Source organism: Eumetopias jubatus, unplaced genomic scaffold, assembly GCF_037043125.1.
Source record: "Eumetopias jubatus isolate StellerSeaLion01/CBP00866 unplaced genomic scaffold, mEumJub1_p1.0 scaffold_2, whole genome shotgun sequence".
Classification (NCBI taxonomy): domain Eukaryota; kingdom Metazoa; phylum Chordata; class Mammalia; order Carnivora; family Otariidae; genus Eumetopias; species Eumetopias jubatus.
Genome location: NW_028274808.1, coordinates 133,467,801 through 133,489,412, shown reverse-complemented (window position 1 = coordinate 133,489,412; position 21,612 = coordinate 133,467,801). Strand labels below are relative to the sequence as shown.

The 21,612-nt window shown below is 37.2% G+C and overlaps 1 protein-coding gene across 4 annotated transcripts in view; it reads left to right on the top strand.

Moving 5' to 3' along the window:
* Positions 1 to 21,612, top strand: part of ARHGAP24 (Rho GTPase activating protein 24) — a 489,891-nt gene that overhangs the window by 268,759 nt on the left and 199,520 nt on the right. Inside the window, exon 2 of one of the 4 annotated variants that reach the window (XM_028124179.1) lies at positions 19,033 to 19,120. The exons of the other annotated variants lie outside the window; for them this stretch is intronic. The gene's annotated coding sequence lies outside the window, so the exon portion shown is untranslated. The remainder of the gene's footprint in view (positions 1 to 19,032; positions 19,121 to 21,612) is intronic. 4 annotated transcript variants of the gene reach the window in all.

Genomic DNA, 21,612 nt, shown 5'->3' with positions numbered 1-21,612 from the left:
GCTGTCAGCCTTCCACTTTTCTCAACCTTCTCTGTATCAAGCCTGATTTACACTAGCAATTATTATTATTAATAAAGCTATGATTTTTGTAAAGATAACAATGCTAAGTACTTTGCATATTTTACCTGAATTATTACTGGAAACAAATCTGTGGGATAGATTATTATGTCTAGCTTACAAATTAGAAAAGTGAGGGGAGCCAAAAGGTTAAAAAAAAAAAAATGCCAAGTGTCATGTAACCCGTGACTAAATGAGCTGGGATGGGTCCAGCTCTGTCTGACCCCAAAGTCTACACTTTACTACTTAAGCTCTACTGTTTCCTTTAGAGCCAGAAGCTCCGCCAACAGTGGGCCCACCAAAGAAGAGAGAAGAGATTCCCTATTACACTTAGGCAAAGAATTCCTATGTGCCTAAAATAGAGATTGACTTCATATCATTGGTTTAATTAGTGTCACTGTGAAGATCAGCAAATTCAAAAATGCTTTTTTTACTTTTTTTAAAAAAAGGCAAACCAAGATGACATGGTCTAAAACTTGGAGTATTGAAGATTTTTTTTCAAAGCATATGTATAAAATTTAACGACATAATAGCATAAATCTTCCTTTGGATGACTGATTTTACTACTAATATCTAAAATAAAATATTTTGGGGGCGCCTGGGTGGCTCAGTCAGCTAAGCGTCTGCCTTTGGCTCAGGTCATGATCCTGGAGTCCCAGGATCAAGCCCGACCCGCATAGGGCTTCTTGCTCAGCAGGGAGTCTGCTTCTTCCTCTGCTCCTCACCCCACTCATGCTTTCTCTCTCTCCCCCTCACTCTCTCTCTCTCAAATAAGTAAATAAAATCTTAAAAAAATAAAATATTTTTGAAGTATCAATTTTGAATCTTGCAGACATTATATCAGTATTTTGAATATATATCCACAGCTAGATTCTTTATAGTTGCAGGAAGCAAGTGGAATAATTTGGTGTACTTATAGCTCCGAACAAATCTGGAGTATAGTACTCATTTGTGATAAATCACTGACATTCTGCTGTGGGGTCAGGCCATTATTTTCTTATGTTAGGAAAAACACAGCATGCAGCAAACCAGAATTACATCCAATGTAATATTATTTGCAAGAATGATTAACTGTGGTGCCTGGGGCACTTACATAAACAGCTGTTTCTTGTACTTCCCAGGTAATAAAACCTATTAGTTTGGCAACTTACAGAAAAGCCATTAAATCCATCCAAGTGCCACAGGAATAACTGAGCTCCTTAAGCAGGGTACACCCACCAACAAAAAGAGGCAGGGGGTGGCAACCGAGGAAGAGGCTCAGATGAGAGGTCAGTAGCTAACTACCAACCAACCAAGAATAGAGAGGAGCCAAGTGTCTTTCAGGGGAGAGGGAGGAACCAAGATTATTTAGTCATTTACTCTTGGTTTGTTTGTTCCTTTATTTCTTATCTTAAAATGAAAGCATATGTTAAATACTTCTCTTTTGCCCTCCTGAAATACCCCTGATGGGGTGACAGTCTAAATTGGCAGGAGTCTATGGTACATGAATACATTACCATCTAAGCAATCACAAACTTAAGCTTCCTGACCAGGCTTGAGAAACTGAGAGAATCTTCCACACTAAAGGCCTTTACAAAATGCAAAAGCAGCAATTAACAGGATTGATATTTACATTAACATTGTATGTAAAATCCAAAAGTCAGCATCCTACATTTTTTGTATCAGAGTATATATCACACTTTATTTCCTCAGTGTTTATTTTCTGTCTCTCCTAATAAATTTTAAGATCCATGAGGAAATAGATTTGCAATTTTTTTTTAAAAGTAGAGAATTCAGCATCATATGTCATGCAGAACGCCATGGAGTTGAGTAACAACACTGATGGTTTCTTGGAAAATTTATCGACAGTTTTTTTTCTTAAATCACCAAAAGTCTAGATGCCGAATTTTCTTTTTCTCCATCTTTTCTTTAATTTGTGCCTCCTCATACTTTATTTCAGATGCATTATCATAAAGAGATATGCTGAAGACATCTGCTTTTATAACTACTGTAGGGTGAGGTCTCTTATGAGGCAACATTTTATTGTTATTCTCCCCTGCAAAACTCAGTGCATCAGAATGGAAGAGATTCTATGCAGGGATACTTAAACAATCAATGAAACACATTCCCAAGCAATAATAATGTGATGGAGTCACTGCAATTTGATTAGTGACCTTTTCATTCAGTTCAGAGATAACCTTTATTGATGTCATTAACCAGACGAAATGGTGGTGTGATGCAACCCTTCTTAACTATGGAGCTGGGTATTGATTGAGAAGCAAGATCTGAGATTTTGTTAGTGTCGAGCTGTTTACTGAAACAAGAGGGACATTCCTCTCCTTTTCTCCAGCCACCAAAGTAATTGTTTTGTACTAGCAGCTAACAGAGAGGAGAAACCAAGGACATTTTCTTATTTTTGTTCTGTTTCTATGAACAAAAAGCTGTTTGAGAGAACACTTTCTGAATGCTCACAAAGATGAAGGCATTTAATATTAGCAATTTTGCTGTGGCAAGAGTCCATCCCCTTTTCTGTTACTGTATTTCTGAAGGATCTCTCATTATAGAGCTCCTCATTAGTAGTTTCCAATTATGAAAGCTTTTATTACTTCTACATGTGTTTGTGTTTGTGTTTAAGTAAACGAGGTACACTGATTTTTTGCCCTGTGAAAGACCTATGTTATCATAGGGAAGACCTAGAGATTTTTGCCTGTTGGCCCAAATAACTGATTATCTTTGAAGTGTTTAATCTGTATCTGCTTTCACGCAATACAAATGAAATGTTTGTTTAGCCTTTTAAGGAATGACTTCACATAGGAATCAAACCTTACATTGTATTAATTCCCCAGGCTGATGTTTAAATGAAAGTCAATTCTTAAGCTGAATATCTTACACATTCTAGAAAGAGTTTAGTGAAAACTAGGTATTGTTTAAAACTGTGCTTTTCAACTTAATTTGGTGATACTGAATTGAGAATAATTCTGGTTTTGATGTATGAATGGGATTGTGTAGCGAGTGGAGTATTAGAACAAGCTTGTGAGTTTGTGAGTGGAATTATAGTTTTTGTTTTGATTGATTTGTGGACTAAGTTCAGAGCATATAAGTGCTATGGATTCAGAATGAGTAATTAATGTTTAGCAAATAAGTAGTAGAAAAAAATGGGTTAAAAGATTTACTAAGGTACAGGTATAAAAAGATTTTTGGTAGGGAGGAGTCACAAAATTCTTAAAGGGAAGTATTTCCTTATTTCCTTAGCTCTCCGACCACAGTAATAGTTTAAATAAGGAACTGTGGACACCTGCTTTTTCTTTTTATTAGGAAGTTTCTGGTATATTTGGAAAATATAATTAAGTAAAAAAATTACTATGTATTTGCAGTTTCAGAAGGACAAAAATTAAAAAAATAACTATAGAAGATAGTGGGATTAGGTAGTAAGAATGGATATGGTTGTTCATTATAAAAATTGAGAATCTGTCATGAAAACTTGTCCAAGTTTAGGGTTCAAAGACAGAGACCAGCTTTTTCAGACAGAAAATAGACACTTTTTTTTTTTTTAATTCAGTGGCCTCTCTCTTAAAAAACATGAAATCTCATGTACAGCATAGTCCTTGGTAATGAAAAGTCAAGAACAGAGCAGAAATAAATTTACACCCAATAGCATGGAGTTGTTTTTGTTTGTTTGTTTGTTTGTCACCATAAATTTGCTTTTTGTCTACCCTTATGAATTAGGGATTATAGTTTATGCAAACATTAAAGAGGTTGATTGGCTGCACTTTACTATTGAATCAGATTTCTTGTACTTTGCAATCTGTTTTCAGCCTAACATAACATCAACAATGGTAATGCAAAACCAAAATACTTAAAGCCCTGAAGGGACAATTCTTCAAAATAACATCCCTGTTTCCTAATCCTGGATATTGTGATTCAACCATCCTTTTATATATAGAAGAAGAAAGTGGAGAAAGGGGTGGGGGCTGGGAATCAGAGCAGTTAATGGAGACCACAAAAGGAAAGAGAGAGGGGGACAATGGAAGGAAGGAAGGAAGGAGAGGAGAGGAGAGGAGAGGAGAGGAGGGGAAGGGAGGGGAGGGGGGAGGGGAGAGGAAGAAGGAAGAAAGGAAGGAAGGAAGGAAGGAAGGAAGGAAGGAAGGAAGGAAGGAAGGAAAGAAAGAAAGAAAGAAAGAAAGAAAGAAAGAAAGAAAGAAAGAAAGAAAGAAAGAAAGAAAGAAAGAAGGAAGGAAGGAAGAAAGAAGGAAAGAAAGAAAGAAAAAGAAAGAGAGAAAGGGAGGGAGGGAGGAAGGAAGGAAGGAAGGAAGGAAGGAAGGAAGGAAAAAAGAAAAGATAGGGAAGGAGAGAATAATAAAAATATTGGAAGACGAGTTTGGAATTTATTGTACTTGCATCAATGTCTGGGGTGCAATTTTAACAGAAGAAATAATTCTTTACTCCTTGGCCACTGCAGTACCTCTAGGTCCTTAAAATGAATTATTCTTTCAAAATTAATAGGGTGCAGATCCTTGCCACTCAAAGTGTAACCCTCAGAACAGCAGCTCAACTGGGAACTCGTTAGAAAACTAACTTCCCAGGTCCTCACAGCCACCCCAGAGCCAGATTCAGAATCTGTACTTTGAAGTAGATCCCCATGCGATCCTATGTTTGTTAGAGCCTGTTAAGACAGCAATCTATGGCCCTGTGTCTACTGGCAGAATGTGCACTCATTTCTGTGTAACCAAAGACCACAAACAAAGAAACACAGCGTGTGAAAAACAGAAGAAAAATCTCCCAGGATGAAAGCATAACTAAAAGGAAATACAAAATTCTCCACTTAGGCCAAGTGCTTCCCACTAGACAAGAAATCGTGAATGTCATTCAGTCACTCTAAGTGATGAAAAGCAAAATACACGGAGTCCACTTGCCTTTTTCTGCTCCTCAAATTCAGAGACTTTCTCACAATTTTGATGTTTAACAAGGAGTTTTAAATGGTGTGTTTAACCTTCCTTGATCAAGTCTTCAGGTAATAATATTTTAATGTGTTGATTTTGAATGAATTTAAATGTTTCTTCAGGTTACACTGCTTCCAACTGTCCATTTCTGTATAGATATGTGGGGTTTTTTTAAAAGACTTTATTTATTTATTTATTTGACAGAGAGACACAGGAGAGAGGGAACACAAGTAGGGAGAGTGGGAGAGGGAGAAGCAGGCTTCCTGCGGAGCAGGGAGCCCGATGCGGGACTCGATCCCAGGACCTTGGGATTCTGAGCCAAAGGCAGACACTTAACGACTGAGCCACCCAGACGCCCCTAGATATGTGTTTTTAAAGACTTTTTGTGTGTGTGTTTGTTATGTCTGTATTATGTGGCCATGATACACACACACACACACACACACACAAACACCATTCACACATGAATGCTTCATCCCCTTTATTACATGCTCTGAGACCACAGCAGAGGGTCTGGCCTGCCTGTGGAAGACAGAGAAAGCTTATCTGTACGCACCGAAAGCACTGGGGACTGGAACAGAGCATCTCAACAACAACAATAACAAAACCAACCCTGAGTACCTGGGAGAGAGGAAGAAAAATGACAACTGCTCTTTGGTATATAGATCACCATAGGGGAGCAAGTTATTCAAGAAGAGAGGAAAAAAAAAAATGTTTTCAGATTTCAGCATTATATTTTATTCAGGGCAATAGTAAATTATTTCTAGCTGATTTTTTAGCAAATGCCAAATATGATTACAGGGAGCAAGAGAGGCTCTTCCCAAACTATGACATTCTTGGTAGGAGTTAAATTCTGTTATCATTGTTTTTGTCTGGCAAATACTTCTCTGCTGTGTGAATTGGAGAGCACAGTGCATGTTTGTATATATAATGCTATGCTGCTTGCATTTTTAACATTTGTTTATAATGTAGCCTTTGGAGGTAGCTGTTGATGAGAAGAATTGCTCTAAACTTGAAAAATCTTAAGATACTCTGAGAGTACAGCCAAAGAAATGTACCAACTCCTGAAGAATTGTCTTTGCTCTGAAGGAAAGACAGTGTTCTTTCAAGGTGGGGAGGGTGTCAAAGCGATGCACCTTCACAGTCTCAGAGAAGAAAGACTGTTTTGCTGTAGCTGCTTTGTTAACTGAACAAAGGGAAATGAGTTGGCATGACAACCCACAAACATTACCGCTATAGCGAAATCATAACAAAAATAAAATAATTAAAAACAAAAAAGAAAGACACAAACCAATGAGAATAGCATGCCAAATAAAGATGGAAAAAAAATCTAACGATAGGATAAAGACAAAGTAGAAATTTAAAGCCCTCCGTAAGTACCCAATGCTATAAAAGAAAACGCATTATCTAAAGAAACCATGAATTCCGTAGATAAACTCTAAGACAGAATAGTAAACAACACAAAAAAAGTGCTTCTGAGTTGGGGAGGCAAATTGAGAACTTAAAAAGACCTTTATAAGTCTAAGTGAGTTAGAATAAACTTAGAATCAAGAAAGATAGCAAGAGAACTGTGGATGAGATCACTGGTATGAAGGTAAGAAATACATGAAATAATTGTGGTGAAAGCAGAGGAGAGACACAGAAATTAGAATAATCAGTGAAAAGATAACAGACAAGAAGGAGATAATCGGGATCCCTGAAGTGCAAAAAACCAATACATGGACTAGGAAAAATATTTAAAGACATAATGGAAGAACAAAGTAGAATAAAAGGAGTACCTGAAACTGCAGATTAAATGGGCACATTGAATTGACAGAAAACATAGGATACCTGGGAGCACCTGGGTGGCTCAGTCAGTTAAGTGTCATCCTTCAGCTCAGGTCGTGATCCAGTGGTCCTGGGATCAAGCCCCACATTGGGCTCCCTGCTCAGCAGGGAGCCTGCTTCTCCCTCTCTCCTGTGCTCATGCTCTCTCTCTCAAATAAATAAATAAAATCTTAAGACAAACAAACAAACAAACAAAAACACAGGATACCTGGTCAGATGTTTGTTATCTAGCATCAGGGGAGAAAGGAAAATTCTGGTGGCATGGATGGTAAAATCAAGTTACATAGAAGGGAAAACAAAACAAAGCACAAAGGACTATCTCAGACTTCCTCACAGCAATTTTGAGTGCCAGAAGACCCTGGAAGTTGTGAGGATACTAAAGGGATATGAATAAAAATGTATCCAGGCAAGTGGCAGTAGGAGGATATTCTCAATTATACAATGCCTATGCCTTCTCTAAAAAATTGCTCAAATGTGAACTTAGTGAAACCAAAAATAATCAAAATAAAAAACTCAAGAATGGGAATGTGTGATAAAGTTCTAACAGTGACATTGTATTAATTTAACGATAGGACTAAAATTAAACAGCTGGTAAAGACAGGGTTATAGAACAGAAAGCAGATATAACTATTTTTTTAATTTATTTTTTTATTTTTATTTATTTATTTGACAGAGAGAGACAGCGAGAGAGGGAACACAAGCAGGGGGAGTGGGAGAGGGAGAAGCAGGCTTCCCGCTGAGCAGGGAACCCGATGCGGGACTCGATCCCAGGATCTTGGGATCATGACCTGAGCCAAAGGCAGAAGCTTACTGACTGAGCCACCCAGGTGCCCCCAGATATAACTTTATTCTTATTATTTTGTGAGTATTAATATATAATAAAAATGTAAGAGAAGATGAGAGGGGAAATGGGAGGAAGTATAAATGAAAAAAATATTTTTTCTTTTTTTTTATTATGTTACGTTAATCACCATACATTCCATCATTAGTTTTTGATGTAGTGTTCTATGATTCATTGTTTGTGTGTAACACCCAGGGTTCCATTCAGCACGTGAGAATCTCCCATATTTTTTAACTTGATAATCCAATCACATCGTAAAAGCTCCAAACATAAGATCCAAAAAAATAAAAAAATAAAAGAGTCTGTGTGTGTGTGTGTATATACACATATATTTAAAAAATATTTTTTTTTCTAGCTCTGTGTGGTAAGGGGGTCTGGAAGCAGTGGCATGAATATTCAGCACTTGGTTTCTAAATGCTGTTCTCCATTAAAATAAATCAAGGTGGAAAGTGATTTAAGTCTGAGATAGGGAAAGTATAGTGAAGCCTGACACAGCATGTTGCACCAGAAATAAGGCAGTGTTCAAAGAATGATGGTGACATAGCAAAAGGACAGAGGAGCCAGCCTGAAAGGTTCTCATTGGCCAAATTTGAAATAACTTGACTATTAGAGTACATAATAAATAATAGACCAATTTAATAAACCATTTTAATAAATTAAAGTCCATAGATTACTTATTAACCTAAATAAATAAATGGGTGTGATAGGAAAGCTCTTTCTTACAATAGAATGCCAACTAATAAATATAGAAGGAATGAAAGAGTTAGAACAGTCTAAAAATAATCTATCTGTATCTTTAAAAAAGTTCAAGATCCATAAAGACAAAGAAATGTTGAGGAAATGTTCCAGGTTAAAGGAGAATATAGAAAAATGGCACTAAATGCAATGTGTGACTATAGATTCAATCCTGAAATGGAGAAATAATAGCTATAGGACATCAGTGGGGCAACTTATAAATGTGAATATGGACTGTGGGTTGGTTAGATGAATAATATTGTATCAGTGTTAAATTTCATTTTTGAGAATTACACTGAAGCTACGTAAGAAAATATCCTTGCTCTTGCGAAGTAAGCACTATGTGCTTATAAAAGTATACATTGTCTCCAACTTACTCTCAGTGATTCAGAAAAAAATAATGTGCATGTATATAGATTGATAGATGGAGATTGGTAAATCTAGGTAGGGGGCATATGGGTTTTGTGTGTGGTACTCTTACAATCTTTCTGTAAGTTTAAAATCATGCCAAAATACAAAGTTACAAAAACATAATGATGCCTCATGCCTTTATTATAGCCCTTCCAACTTTATACAATTATTTCTGTTTGTGTATCCATCCGATTAAAAATGGGCCTCTCCAAAGTTTTTCACTGAACAGCATATCCTAATGTATGTATGTTTCATTCATATATTTATAAACTATACACACACACACAACTAGGCCTAACATTTCACTGGAGAACACAGATCTCAGTCTTTGTTCATCTTTTCTAACTACACTCTCTAAAAACACTCTCTCTTCTGGCAATCTAATCTGTTCTTTTATCTTGAAATTTCATCTACTTGCCAATAACCAATGAAGTTTAGAGAGTAGAAGCACTCTAACATTCCACAGTGAATTCCAGTGCCGCCTCTCCCTTACAGGGAGATAGTGAAGTGCAGTCTCTCATGGGAAGATAGTATGAAAATGGATGATGATAGGGGCACCTGGGTGGCTCAGTTGGTTGCGCGACTGCCTCCGGCTCAGGTCATGGTCTCGGGGTCCTGGGATCGAGCCCCGCATCGGGCTCCCTGCTTGGCCAGAAGCCTGCTTCTCCCCCTCCGACTCCCCCTGCTTGTGTTCCCTCTCACTCTCTCTCTCTCTCTCTCTCTCTCTGTCAATTAAATAAATAAATAAAATCTTAAAAAAGAAAAGAAAATGGATGATGATAGATTCATTGTGAAGAAAAAAATCAGAGTTGAAATTCATTACAAGACCAAGGAATTATCCAGTGTAGTTTCCAGGCTGAAAAAGAATATATTGACTAAAATTTCTAAGAAAAATCAAATGATTTTTCTGGATAAACTAAAACTGCCCATAATTATCTTACCAGTTCCACAGGGGCTAGCTAAAGGCTGGTCTGTGGTAATGGGGTTTTTGGTTTGTTTGTTTCCCAGAAAGGCTATGGGAATAATGCACTGGCATCTCTTAATCTCAGACACTGTACATTCAACAGGCCAACTGACATTATACCCAATAAAATGCTGATTAAAATGATGAAGGAGATACTGCAGAGACCAATTTATGATGAAGGAGGGGATCTATTCAAGTCAGACTTTTTATGGCTTAGTGGTCATATAGCAATGATGAAAACACAGTATTCAAGTTTGAAACAGATACATTCTCACGCAGAAGCGATGATTACAAGACATTCAAAGAAGCAATTCTTGACACCTGGTACAAAGAGGAATGGGTACTAGGAATGTCAATTCTTAGCGATTATTTCCTGGCAGCTTCTCCCACATTGGTGAGATTATGGTGTTTGGTGTGATTCATCCATTCATTCAGATCAATAAACATTTATTAGGTACTCATTTTGCTAAGCGTCTTCACTGCCAGTAAGATATTGCACTTATTTTTTTTAGCCACCTGATAAATTGTACAGATAAATCCAAGTGCTTAAGGATGGAAGAGAGAGACTTTATGGTGGGAAAAGAAGACACATGTATTATTATACTTGCTTGCTTGTCTAAAGATGAACAAATTTAATAACTGTGCCAAATATTAAAGGAAGATGTTTTCTTTTTCAAGACCAGATTTGTGGATATGCATGTGTATGTATGTGCATAAATATACATGTATGTGAAAAGAGAGATAATCTGAATGGATGCAGAGTGAATTGTTGATAATGGTTAATACTTAAGAATAGTATTGGAGGGGTGCCTGGGTGGCTCAGTCGGTTAAGTGTCTGCCTTTGGCTCAGGTCATGATCCCAGGGTCCTGGGATGGAGCCCCATGTCGGGGCTCTCTGCTCAGCGGGAGTCTGCTTCTCTCTCTCCCTCTGCTTGCGGCTCCCCCTGCTTATGTGCTCTCTCCCTCTGTCAAATAAATAAATAAAATCTTAAAAAAATAGTATTGGAGAAGATTGAGTGAGTGGCTAAGAATCTTAAATTTTACATTACATACTTTTTTTATTGCATGTAGGCTTTTTTATAAAGAAGCATATTAACTTTCTGCACTGAAAAATAATCAAAATAATATGAGGAACAAAGTCTGGCTTCCTTATATTTGGTTGCATTAAAGTTTGAGGTCCAACAGCAGAGGATTGATGGGCCACTTGTTTTCATTATTTTCTGAACCACACTTGTGTATCTAGGGACTTGTCAAAGATTACAGACCAGGGAGATGCCTCCTTTATTCATTTCCAACAGTCTTATATAGTAAATGTGGATTCATTCTTTCCTCGTGAAAAATGACAATCACTTTACACTTCCAGAAGAAATCCTTTTTTGTATAAACTCAGAAAGCTTGATCCTTTGTGTGTTTTGAGAGCCCAAATAAGCTGAATATTTAAAAATTATTAAGCACCATGTGGTTCGGCATTTTATATCTGATGACTTTTCTCCTAAGAAAATTTTAATAGTCCTCCTATTATACACTAAAAAAATGAAACGTCTCCCCACTGCCTATTTTATATTCTCAGAAGTCTTAAAAAAAATTATTACTGTTACCATTACAGTTGTTTCATCAATAACTGGCTGTTTTAATTTCTTTATGATGCAACAGATATCTTCACAGACATCACAGATAAACATAAGGAATTTAAAACATATGGGAGATAATTATCTCAGAGAATAGTCAAATTTCATATCCGAAAGATCTTCCAAGGTAATCTTCCTAAATCCTCTCATTTTATATAGGAGAAACCCAAGCCTCAGTGAAGTCAAGTGTTTTGCCCAAGGTCACACACAGCTAGTTGCTGACAGAACCAAGGTTGGAATTCTAATTAATTTTGGCTGATATCTCCTCTCTCTCCCTGGGCATGTTTGCTTCCTACACTATGCCCATCCTTCCCCTTGTCTAGCCTAGGAAGGACTCTTGCTATGTAAGGAAGGATGTCCTAAACTCTGGAAAGAATTCAGGAGTGGGGCGGGAGAGTGGACTGAGATTTGATTCAGTTTGGTGTTTATTAGTATTGACTCACTGATGGTTAATACATTGAAAAATAAAGTCTGTGCTTATTTTTAAATAACCAAAATAGCTAGGAGCACCCATCTATACCAACATATTTATATTTTATGGAAAATATTTATATGAATACATTATATAGGAGACTAAACACTGTATACCTGTTATCTGTGACTATCTTATAATGAAGGGTCATTTTTCATCTTTATGTATCATTTTCTAATAAAATAAACTATGGAACTAAATTAATTATTATACCTCAAATGGTTTAGTTGATTTGGCCTTTGTATATCTATTAAACACCTTGTCCAAGTTATGTTAGAATTCTTGACTTTTCTTATCTTGCCTTACTTTAGGGACCAGTTACTCTAAAACCTATGACCTCATTCTTGATACTACCATCTCCTGAAGGTCAGGTTTAATGTCAACCTCTAGGTAAGGTGATGTACATCCATGTTTGCCTATAAGAGTCCTGGTTTTTATCTGCTATCCTGTTGTAATTGATAATAGTGCCTCCTTTTACCCTCAAGAGTCAAGTTTTGGATACTAAATTGTATGGTTATCCTACCCATAGTGAATGTAAAATATGCTAGAGAAGGAACTTTTCTCCTCCAACTTTAAGGCAAATCTCAGCATTTTCTCCTGCTTGAGCTATGTCTGCCCCTTCCTATTTTCAGTGTCTTAAGAATTGTACCTCCTGCCTTCCAAGATTTATTGAAACTGATTTATCTTTCAAACACCATTCTACTCAAAACTCAGTATTTGACTTGATTGAACTAGAGTATCTGCCAAGTCCACTTTCATTTTGGTTTCAACTGGCCATCCTAGTATAGTGTGAATAAATCTTCCAGGCTTAAAAATATTAAATTATCAAGAGGAATTTGATGAAGGATTTGTGCTTTGCAGGGTAGCTAAATGTGTTGTTCCATAGAAACAACACAAATCCAATTGTTTGTGTGTTGGATCTCAAATTAAAACATGCTCATCCCTGGAAAACCTAAACAGTCCTGCCTAAGGAATCTTTTAAGATACTGCCAAATTATTATTCCAAACAACTTCTTTAAGTCTAAGAAGTGTCCAAAATGTATGATCTCAAAGGGCCAGGCAATTTAGTGTAGAGAATATGGGTTTTGTAGTCAGATGGACATGAGTTCAAACGTTGCTATCACTTTCAAGTTTGATCCTTCCATTCCCTCATCTGTGAATGGGGAGAACTTACTTATATAATGAGAACTTACTACATTTCCAGGCCGTTCTAATACTGGTTACATTTTTCTGTAATGATTTTATAGAGGTTTTGGAAGTGATTTTGGCTTACTCACATCTTCCTACCTGTGAGAAAATGTAAATATCTTTTGGTGCCTCTCTTTAGGGTCTCTCTGTCCCGACTGCCTAATTTCAGACCATCACAATGTCTTATTTGAATAAAGAAACAACCTCTTAAGTAGTCTAGTCCTTCAGACCACCTGTCCCTAAATTCTTTCTCCACTTAGCATTCTTAAACCAAACTATCCCCTGTTTAAAATTTTTCAGTAGCTCCCCCATTGCCTTCGGGATAAAAAACAAATTCCTAAGCCCTTTGCCTATATTTCCTTCTGCATATTTCATCTATTAGTCTATGTCTTTCATTCAACATTCCAGCTCTATAGAAATTCTTGAAGTGACCCAAGTGTGCCCTATCTCCTGCCTGGAATGTTAATCCTCTCCCTCTCCTGCATTGAGAATGTGCCTTGTGCCTTGGTTTCATCTTCTCAAAAAAGGCTTCTTTGCTCACTTCCCATCTTTTTTTTAATTTTTTTTAAAGATTTTATTTATTTATTTGATAGAGAGAGACAGCGAGAGCAGGAACACAAGCAGGGGGAGTGGGAGAGGGAGAAGCAGGCTTCCCGCGGAGCAGGGAGTCCGATGTGGGACCCGATCCCAGGACCCCGGGACCATGACCCGAGCCGAAGGCAGACGCCTAACAACTAAGCCACCCAGGTGCCCGCTCACTTCCCATCTTGATTCCATGATGCTTTCATGTGCTCTCTGGTAATGTTGTGCTGATCTCCCCCATAGTCTGTAAATTTCTCTCACTTCCAAAGGGTAAGCCTCCTGACATCGGATTTTGTCTTTTTCTTTATACCCAAACACAGCACATTATTTGGACTCAATAAATCTGGCTTTCAGTAGATTGAAGGAAAGAAGGAAAGGAGGAAAAGAAGGGAGGAAAGAAGAAATTTTACCTTATTTTCCTGGAGAAATTTGTATTATGGATAAAGAAATCCTATCCCCTGAGATAACAAGGAATAATTACATAAACCTCATTACCTGGCATGGACCCTTGTTCATAGAAGACAATTATTAAATATTTGTAGCTTTGATTCACTGACTCACTAAATGCCCCGTATGTACTTAGATTAACATGCAATCAGTACCAAAGGAAAAGGGCACTTCTTTCAAAAATGATTTTAAATGATGTTATTTGCTATCAGACTGCAGTAGTGTTCAGACAAGAGATTTCCTCTACCTTGGTGTATCAGGGGCGGGGTGGGGGCAGCTGCCATGGTGTTTGGGGGAAGTCATTTTTTACAAACAAGGATCCACACTCTCTCTGCCCGCCATCACACCAGCCACCTTTCTGATATGGTGGGACCCGAAGTCTGCTAAACCAGTCACATTATCCCACAGTGTGTCTGAGCCACAGGACCCAGAGAGGCTGACTCATGAGAACAGGTAATTAGGAAGCAGTAGGACATGAGATAGGAGAGGAAATCTAATTTACAGCTTGCTGGAGAGCTCTGAGTCAGCGTGGAGGAGAACCGAGATGGAAGATTAAATTATCTGTGAGCTCACTTCTCTAAAATTATTTAGTCTGTCCCTTTTTTCATTTAGAAAACATATGCTGTGAATGCAAGGATTTAGCTCCTGCTTCTGAAGAATTGGCAGCTGAGAGCAGTTTCTTGAAACCACCTGGAAAGGATAGAATTAGCTTTGGGATATCTGCTCTTCCAATAAGGGCCACGACTATCGCGTTCAGGAAACGGAGATGTCCGGAAGCTCTTAGGACCTCCTAGCAGCTCAAGGGTATATGCTGGCCTTTGTGTTAACCAAATTCAAGGGTTTCAAGGCACCATGTATAGATGCAGCCTCCTAGAGCCCAGCAGGGGCTCTTTCCTTATTTCCTGCAATGCCTAGCTGCTTGAGCCACAGGGAGACTTGCAGAGTGCAGTCACTTGCAGAAGTAGATTAGTCTGCCTTCATGCTTGTGGACTTCTGTTGGATGTTTGTTGACTGAGGAGTAGTAACCCAGGCAACAAATATAATTAATTCATTCAAGAAATATTGGTCAAATACATATTCTACAGTAGATGCTGTTCTAAATACTAGAGCTAATGTCGTTTAAAAAGCCTAAATATTGTTTCCGATCTTATTTATAACTTCCAACACATTTCTGATTTATAAAACTTATTCTAGAGGAAACACAGTAAGCATACTTAAACTGACTAATTAAATGAATAAATAAATGCAAAAAGAACCCAAGATAATTTCAGATAGTGGTAAGTGCTATGAAGAACAATTAAAACAGAAAAATGGGTCAGAGAGTGTGTGTATGTAAGGGGTGGGGGAGTTGATCAGCTAGAGTAGTCAGGAAATCTTTTTTTCTGGGGTGGTAACATTTGAAATGAGTCTTGCGTTCTGATTAAGTGGTAGTTCTGCAAAGATGTGAGGGAAAAACATCCTAGACAGATGGAAAAGCAGGTTAGGAAGTCAGAAAGATAAACAGGGGTGAAATTATGTGAGGCCTCGGAAACCATCATTAGGCATTTGGATTTATACTGCAAGCAGTGGGAAACCATTGCAGGGATGAAGCAGGGGAATGATGGGAAACTAGTAGAGGCCATGAAATGGGATAATGGGAAACCACTGGAAGGTGTGAAGCAGAGGAATTATGGGGAACTATCAGCCAATATAACGAGGGGAATAATTATCCTGGCTGTTGTGAGGAGAATGGCTTTTGAGAGGAGACGGGCAACAAAGTAAGAATGAGCTTGAATTGAAGAGAGTTGAGCTTGAGATTTTTATGTGCATGGTTCCCTGGGACTATTAAAAATGTCCATGTATGATGTCTCCTCCCAAGCACAGAATATTATAATCCAGTAGCTGTTCATGCAGTCACTTCCCTTCACTGCTATGACAAAATTGCTCTCTGGGATTCTTTAGTAAAAGCCTTCCTCTAGTGTTACTCTAAACCTGAAAACTGAGAGGAGATCAAGAGTTAAGAGAACTCTTACTGTCTTGCCTGTGTTAATATAGTCTGCCCTGTATTTCACCTCTGCTGTAAGTACCTCTCCCATCAGTGAAATTCAACTCCACACATCCAGGCTTCATAACACAGTAACTAGTCCCCACTAAACTATGCTAGGATTCTAAGATCCAGAGCATGCCCAGAGTAGGGCAACCTGGAGTGTGACCAAGGGACCTAAAGATAGAGGAACAATTTTTTTTAATGGTTGTATGTCACTGTGTTATTTTAGATTGTGTTCCAATTCACATATTGACAGCACATACTTCTCTTCCAATGGGGAGAAACAAGCCATGCCATGAATTACAAAGTACATTTCGAGGACCAATTTCCTGTTGCTGGCACTGGTCACCAAAATTGCTAGTTCCCTCTTTGCTTAACCTATTTTGAGAGACTTTGGTTCTTGCATTTAATACCTATAATCTGTTGTCTGTGGCTCAGCCCCACTTCTGTTCCAAACAACCTGTTTGTATGTGACTTTTCTTTACACCTTCCTTCCTGAGTCCGGTCCACAACCCTGAATCACGTCCACAACCCTGAATCACCCTGACTCATTCCATCTAAATCTCTGTCTCTCCTCACAGCCTACCTCTCTTTCAAGGCTTACTCAGATTTCCTTCCTGTTCCTTCTAATAGACAAAAGGCAAAATGTTCAAATTAAAAATAAAGTTTAAGAAGTAAAAGAAAAATGGGGAATACTCTTAGTAAACCCAAGTCAAATGTATCAGAGTGTCAGACTCTAATCATACTTGACCTATTAATGTTATATGTAAATGTAGATGTTGATGTCTTTGGATTTATCTTTGCACAGAGCTCAGTTAGACAAAATTAATTGAGAATGGAAGGAGATTCGGATCCTGCCATTGTGTCAAAAAGTATAAAGTATGGTTTACAAGATTTCTTTCTCAATTTTTATGTATTCTGAATCAGTTGCTTATTTGTCATGGTTAGAAAATTGATACAGAACCTATTAATTACTCAACATTTTGGAAAATATGTTTCAAAAAATAAATTATTACTTAAAAAATATACTTTTATAATTACTTAGTCACATTGTACTGTTTTCTTCCGAAGATCAGGGCAAGGGTAGATGCAATATCATTTTATTTTATTTATTTTATTTTTTATTTTTATTTCTAAATTATGTCCAATTAGCCAACAATATCATTTGAAGAAAGGTAGATGGGCAATGTCAAAAGCAAACTGAATTTCTGAACTAAAGAATGTATGGCAATTTGAAAATGGGTTTTGAAGGGTCTGAGCGTTTGCTAATTGTGTCTTTAAATTGTAGCTTGTGATGTAGATTTGCCTTTAGTAGTTTAGGGAGTCAAATCAAATAGAAAGATGAATAGTGCCCAGAGAAATTTCAATGTGGGCCATTTCAAATTTTGACTTACCTGACCCTAGGATGGGTGTTGTTGAGAGTGGGCAACTCAATGGAGAGAATGTAAATAAATATTGGGCACATGCTTATAATGTGAGAATGGATAAAAAGATAGTTATAGAAAATTAGCCTTACTTCTTAAGTAAGCCCTTTGATTATATTTGACAACTATGCACTTATCTAAAAAAGTTATTGCTTGTTACTATATTCCACAGGGAAGGATGGGGTAGGTTTATAAATGTTCAATTAATATTTTTTAAATAAGTGCATGAATGAATGAATGAATGAATACATTTTAGAAAGGAAAATTTTAAAAAATATAGTAAGAATATCACTCCTTCAGTCAGAGAAAAATAATTTATATATAAGTAGGAAATTTTACATGAAAGACACCAAAGAAAAATTATTGTGCTGCTCTTTTATTTAACAAAAATATGTAATCAATAATAACAATAAATTTGCATGTGTGGTAAAAAAAAATCTCTACAAATTGGAAATAGGGATCTGTGATAATAGTAATGTGTTTCTAATTCAATATCATTGATATTGGGTAGAAATATGAGGGGCGCCTGTGTGGGTCAGTCGGTTAAGTGTCTGCCTTCGAGTCAGGTCATGATCCCAGGGTCCTGGGATGGAGCCCTGCATTGGGCTCCCTGCTCAGCATGGAGTGTGTTTCTCCCTCGCCCTCTGCCTGTCCCCTGGCTTGTGCTCTCTCTTTGTCACTCTCTCTCAAATAAATAAATAAATAAATAAAATCTTAATAAAAAGAAATATTAAAGATTAACAGCTGTCATAGCACCATCCCTTATAGTCCTTTATAAGGACTAAGGGATGTCAGCATCCTGAAACATAAAAATACTATGGAAAATCAACAAAGGTTAAGATTATTTCCCAAATATACAAGAAATTGGGCATTGTAGAGAAACTTTCAGTATTAATGATTTCAAAGTGGAGTAAAATGTTTTTTCTGAGAACAGATGGTGCTCACATTGTAATTGTGTTACTGTTCTCTGCCAACTCCTGTGGGTATTATACAAGGATACACGAGGAAAAGGTAAACTATTTCCCTTTGGGTACACCACAGTAGTAGAAAGAGCGTTGAGTTGGCAGTTGTGAAACCTGGTAAATATTCTTAGCTGCGGAATTAATTAGCTATGTGAATGACCTTGTACATATCATATTTTCTCTGGGTATCAGTTTCCTCATCTATAAAATGAGGGCATTTGGCTAAATTATATTTAAGATCCTGATACACTTTCTGTTGTTCTTTTTTTTTTTTTTGTCTTTTTCCAAATGCTCAACTACTACATTATTTAAGGTATATTTCCTGGTTCCTTTTTTTTTTTTTCTCTCCCCTCTGTCTCTTTCTTCAATATAAGGGATAGGAGGACACTGACTAAGTCTGAGGGGCGGGAGGAGGAAGAAACTTAGCTACAGGAAAGGTTTATATCCCTCTCTACAAGAAAACTTAAATATAGCTACTACAGCTTTGAAAGGAATGGTTTATGTCCAAACAGCATTTTCCAGACAAGCTCTGTACTTTTTTGCCAACAGAATTAACTTTAAACTGAACGCAGTAGACAGTTAAACAAGAGTCGGCACTGGAAACAGCTGTGAGTAGACAAGACCAGTTACTTATAAGGTACTGTTTTTTACTCATTGAACTCTCCTTCAGGGTTTATTTGCTTCGGGCACAGGGCACAAATACTCCGTGGTCATTTGACCTTTCCCCCCACCTCGCCTCTATTCTGAGAGAAAACACACTCTTTAAAATACCTTAGCTTCTTCGCTGTATTGTTTTGTGGCTGTTGATGTTTAAAGCTACTAGGATTGGGGTTTGTTTTGTTTTGTTTTCAGGAACCTGATGGTCGTTTTTGTTATTTTATTTTGCAAACTTTGTCCTTTTTCGTATCTTGTCCTGGATGGTTTTATGTTTTGTTGTTCACGTCGCATAAAGAAAGATATGCTTTAATATTATGGAATGTGCAGAATGCTCTTGATTGAGGGGGAGGGATAGGCTAATTCATCTTCGACTGGAAGTATAGAGCCAGGATAGAGCCAATCAGATAGGAGGACCAAGACCGAGCAGCTCCAAGCACTTTAAACGGACTCGGGAAAGGCTCACTGACCTCATCACAGCTTGGTGGATCTGACCTGGAAAACACACAATTTTGAATTAGGATTTTACCTTTAATCTCCTTCTATCGTTAATTGTTCATTTTAACACTCCTTCCCTTCATTTCCACTTATTTAAAAAAAAATTCTGGCAAGCCTTTTTTTGTTTTTAATTTTCCTATAAAGTTTATCTTCGTTAAGCTCTTCCCTCTTAAATGGACATTTCCAAGATCTCAAATCACTGAGCTATGGAAGCTCTCAGAGCAGAAGAGAAATAGCCCAAAAGGGCAGTGGGGTGGACACCATGATCTAAAGTGTCACTCTTTCCCCGGAGGCCTGACTAGTTAATAGATAATTCTGGCGGCTGGTCAATAAACGAGGAATGAGACAATTAAGGAGCTCCACATTTGTGGACTTCCCCAAAAGTGAAGCTTACAAGTTTACCACGGAAGAAGTCTTAGAAAGAATGTAGCCATTTTTGGATTGTTAACTTTCTGAAATCCAGTATATATTTTGAGATCTCTCTGGAGGGAACTAAATTCAATTTAACTTTCTCTTAATTACCCAGCCTTCTTATCATGGATATACATTGTAGATAATATTGTAGATTCATTGTAGATATAGATATTATTCAATAATGTAATGATACATTGGGGGCCTATTTTGTGGTATGTAAGGCTGTTACATCTTATGTCAAAAGGTCCCGTAATCACTATGCTTTTTTAAATTGTATTATTTGTATAGGACTTTTTTCCTCCTGTGTTCATCATCCATGTGGAAGTGTGACTTCTTATGGGTGCGGACAGTTTGCATTCTTCTAACAACTCCCTTCAACCTCAACCATGTCTTTATAATTATTATTTCTTTTATGCTATGCCCAAGAAAACTAGAAAAAAAAGTTTATAAAAAAATTATGGAAGGAATGAGAAGCAGTAACTTTATCTGAGGGACCAAGAGATTCTCTTATGAGGAAAGTGCACGTGCCAAAGTGCATAGACTCAGTGACATCTATTTTAGGTGCTCAGGGGACTTTTGGTTTGCATCCAAGTTCTTAGTTGTGTTCTGTAGGAGAATTTGCCATGGAAGGGACTTTGGGATAAGGAAGGCATTACTACATCAGACACAGAGAGTGTTGTTTGTTCTCCTTTTTATAAAGTTCCTGGAGGTATGTGTCAAGGAATCAGTGACTAACCACATCTCAAGGGGCAGACTTAATATTAATCAAGTACTAAGTATTTTATTTTGGTTCCATTTACACATAACGCTTATTCACATACTGCAGGGTGGGACACCGCATCCTAAGGCTTTGTAGGAAAGGGTTAGGGAAGGGGACAAAATATTCAGCTTCTAGTCCATGCAGTTCTTCTGTGTGGAGATTATGCTTTAAGGAGAAAACATATATTTTTCAATTGTCTCAATAATATCTTGATTTCTTTAATTCTATCCTCACTTACTCGTAATTTCTTTTAAGTTGAAAATACTATGAGGCCCTGAATTTTGTAGCAGAATATGTTTTCTTACCTTTCAGTATTTTTTATGTTGTGCACTGCAGAGCAAAAGGAATCACTGGTTTCTCAGTGATCTTGATAATTAATCCCACTTTACCTGTGAAAAAAATGAAAACTGGATATATTAGACAAATACAAAAAGCGATAAACCGAGTCCGGGGCAATTCTAAATTCCAGCTTTAAGTAGTCCATTGCTAATGACTTGACCATACAGCTTTATTTAGAATTATGTGTGAGGACCTTTGTCTTAGAGGCCTATTTTGCTCATATCATTTTTTTTAATACAAGTTTTGTCTAGTCACTCTAGAAATTGTTACTGGGTGTTAAAGTATCTTGTGGTGTAAATGACAAACTATGTTTGAAACCATGAGTTCAGGGACTGCCTTTGTCTGCAACATTGAATTTAGGGTCCACATAGGTTTAGAAGCATCATCTATAAGCTAGAGATTTTGCTTATTTTTGTCCCTCATTAATGGCATGGGTTATTTTAAAATAAAATGTTATTCCAATT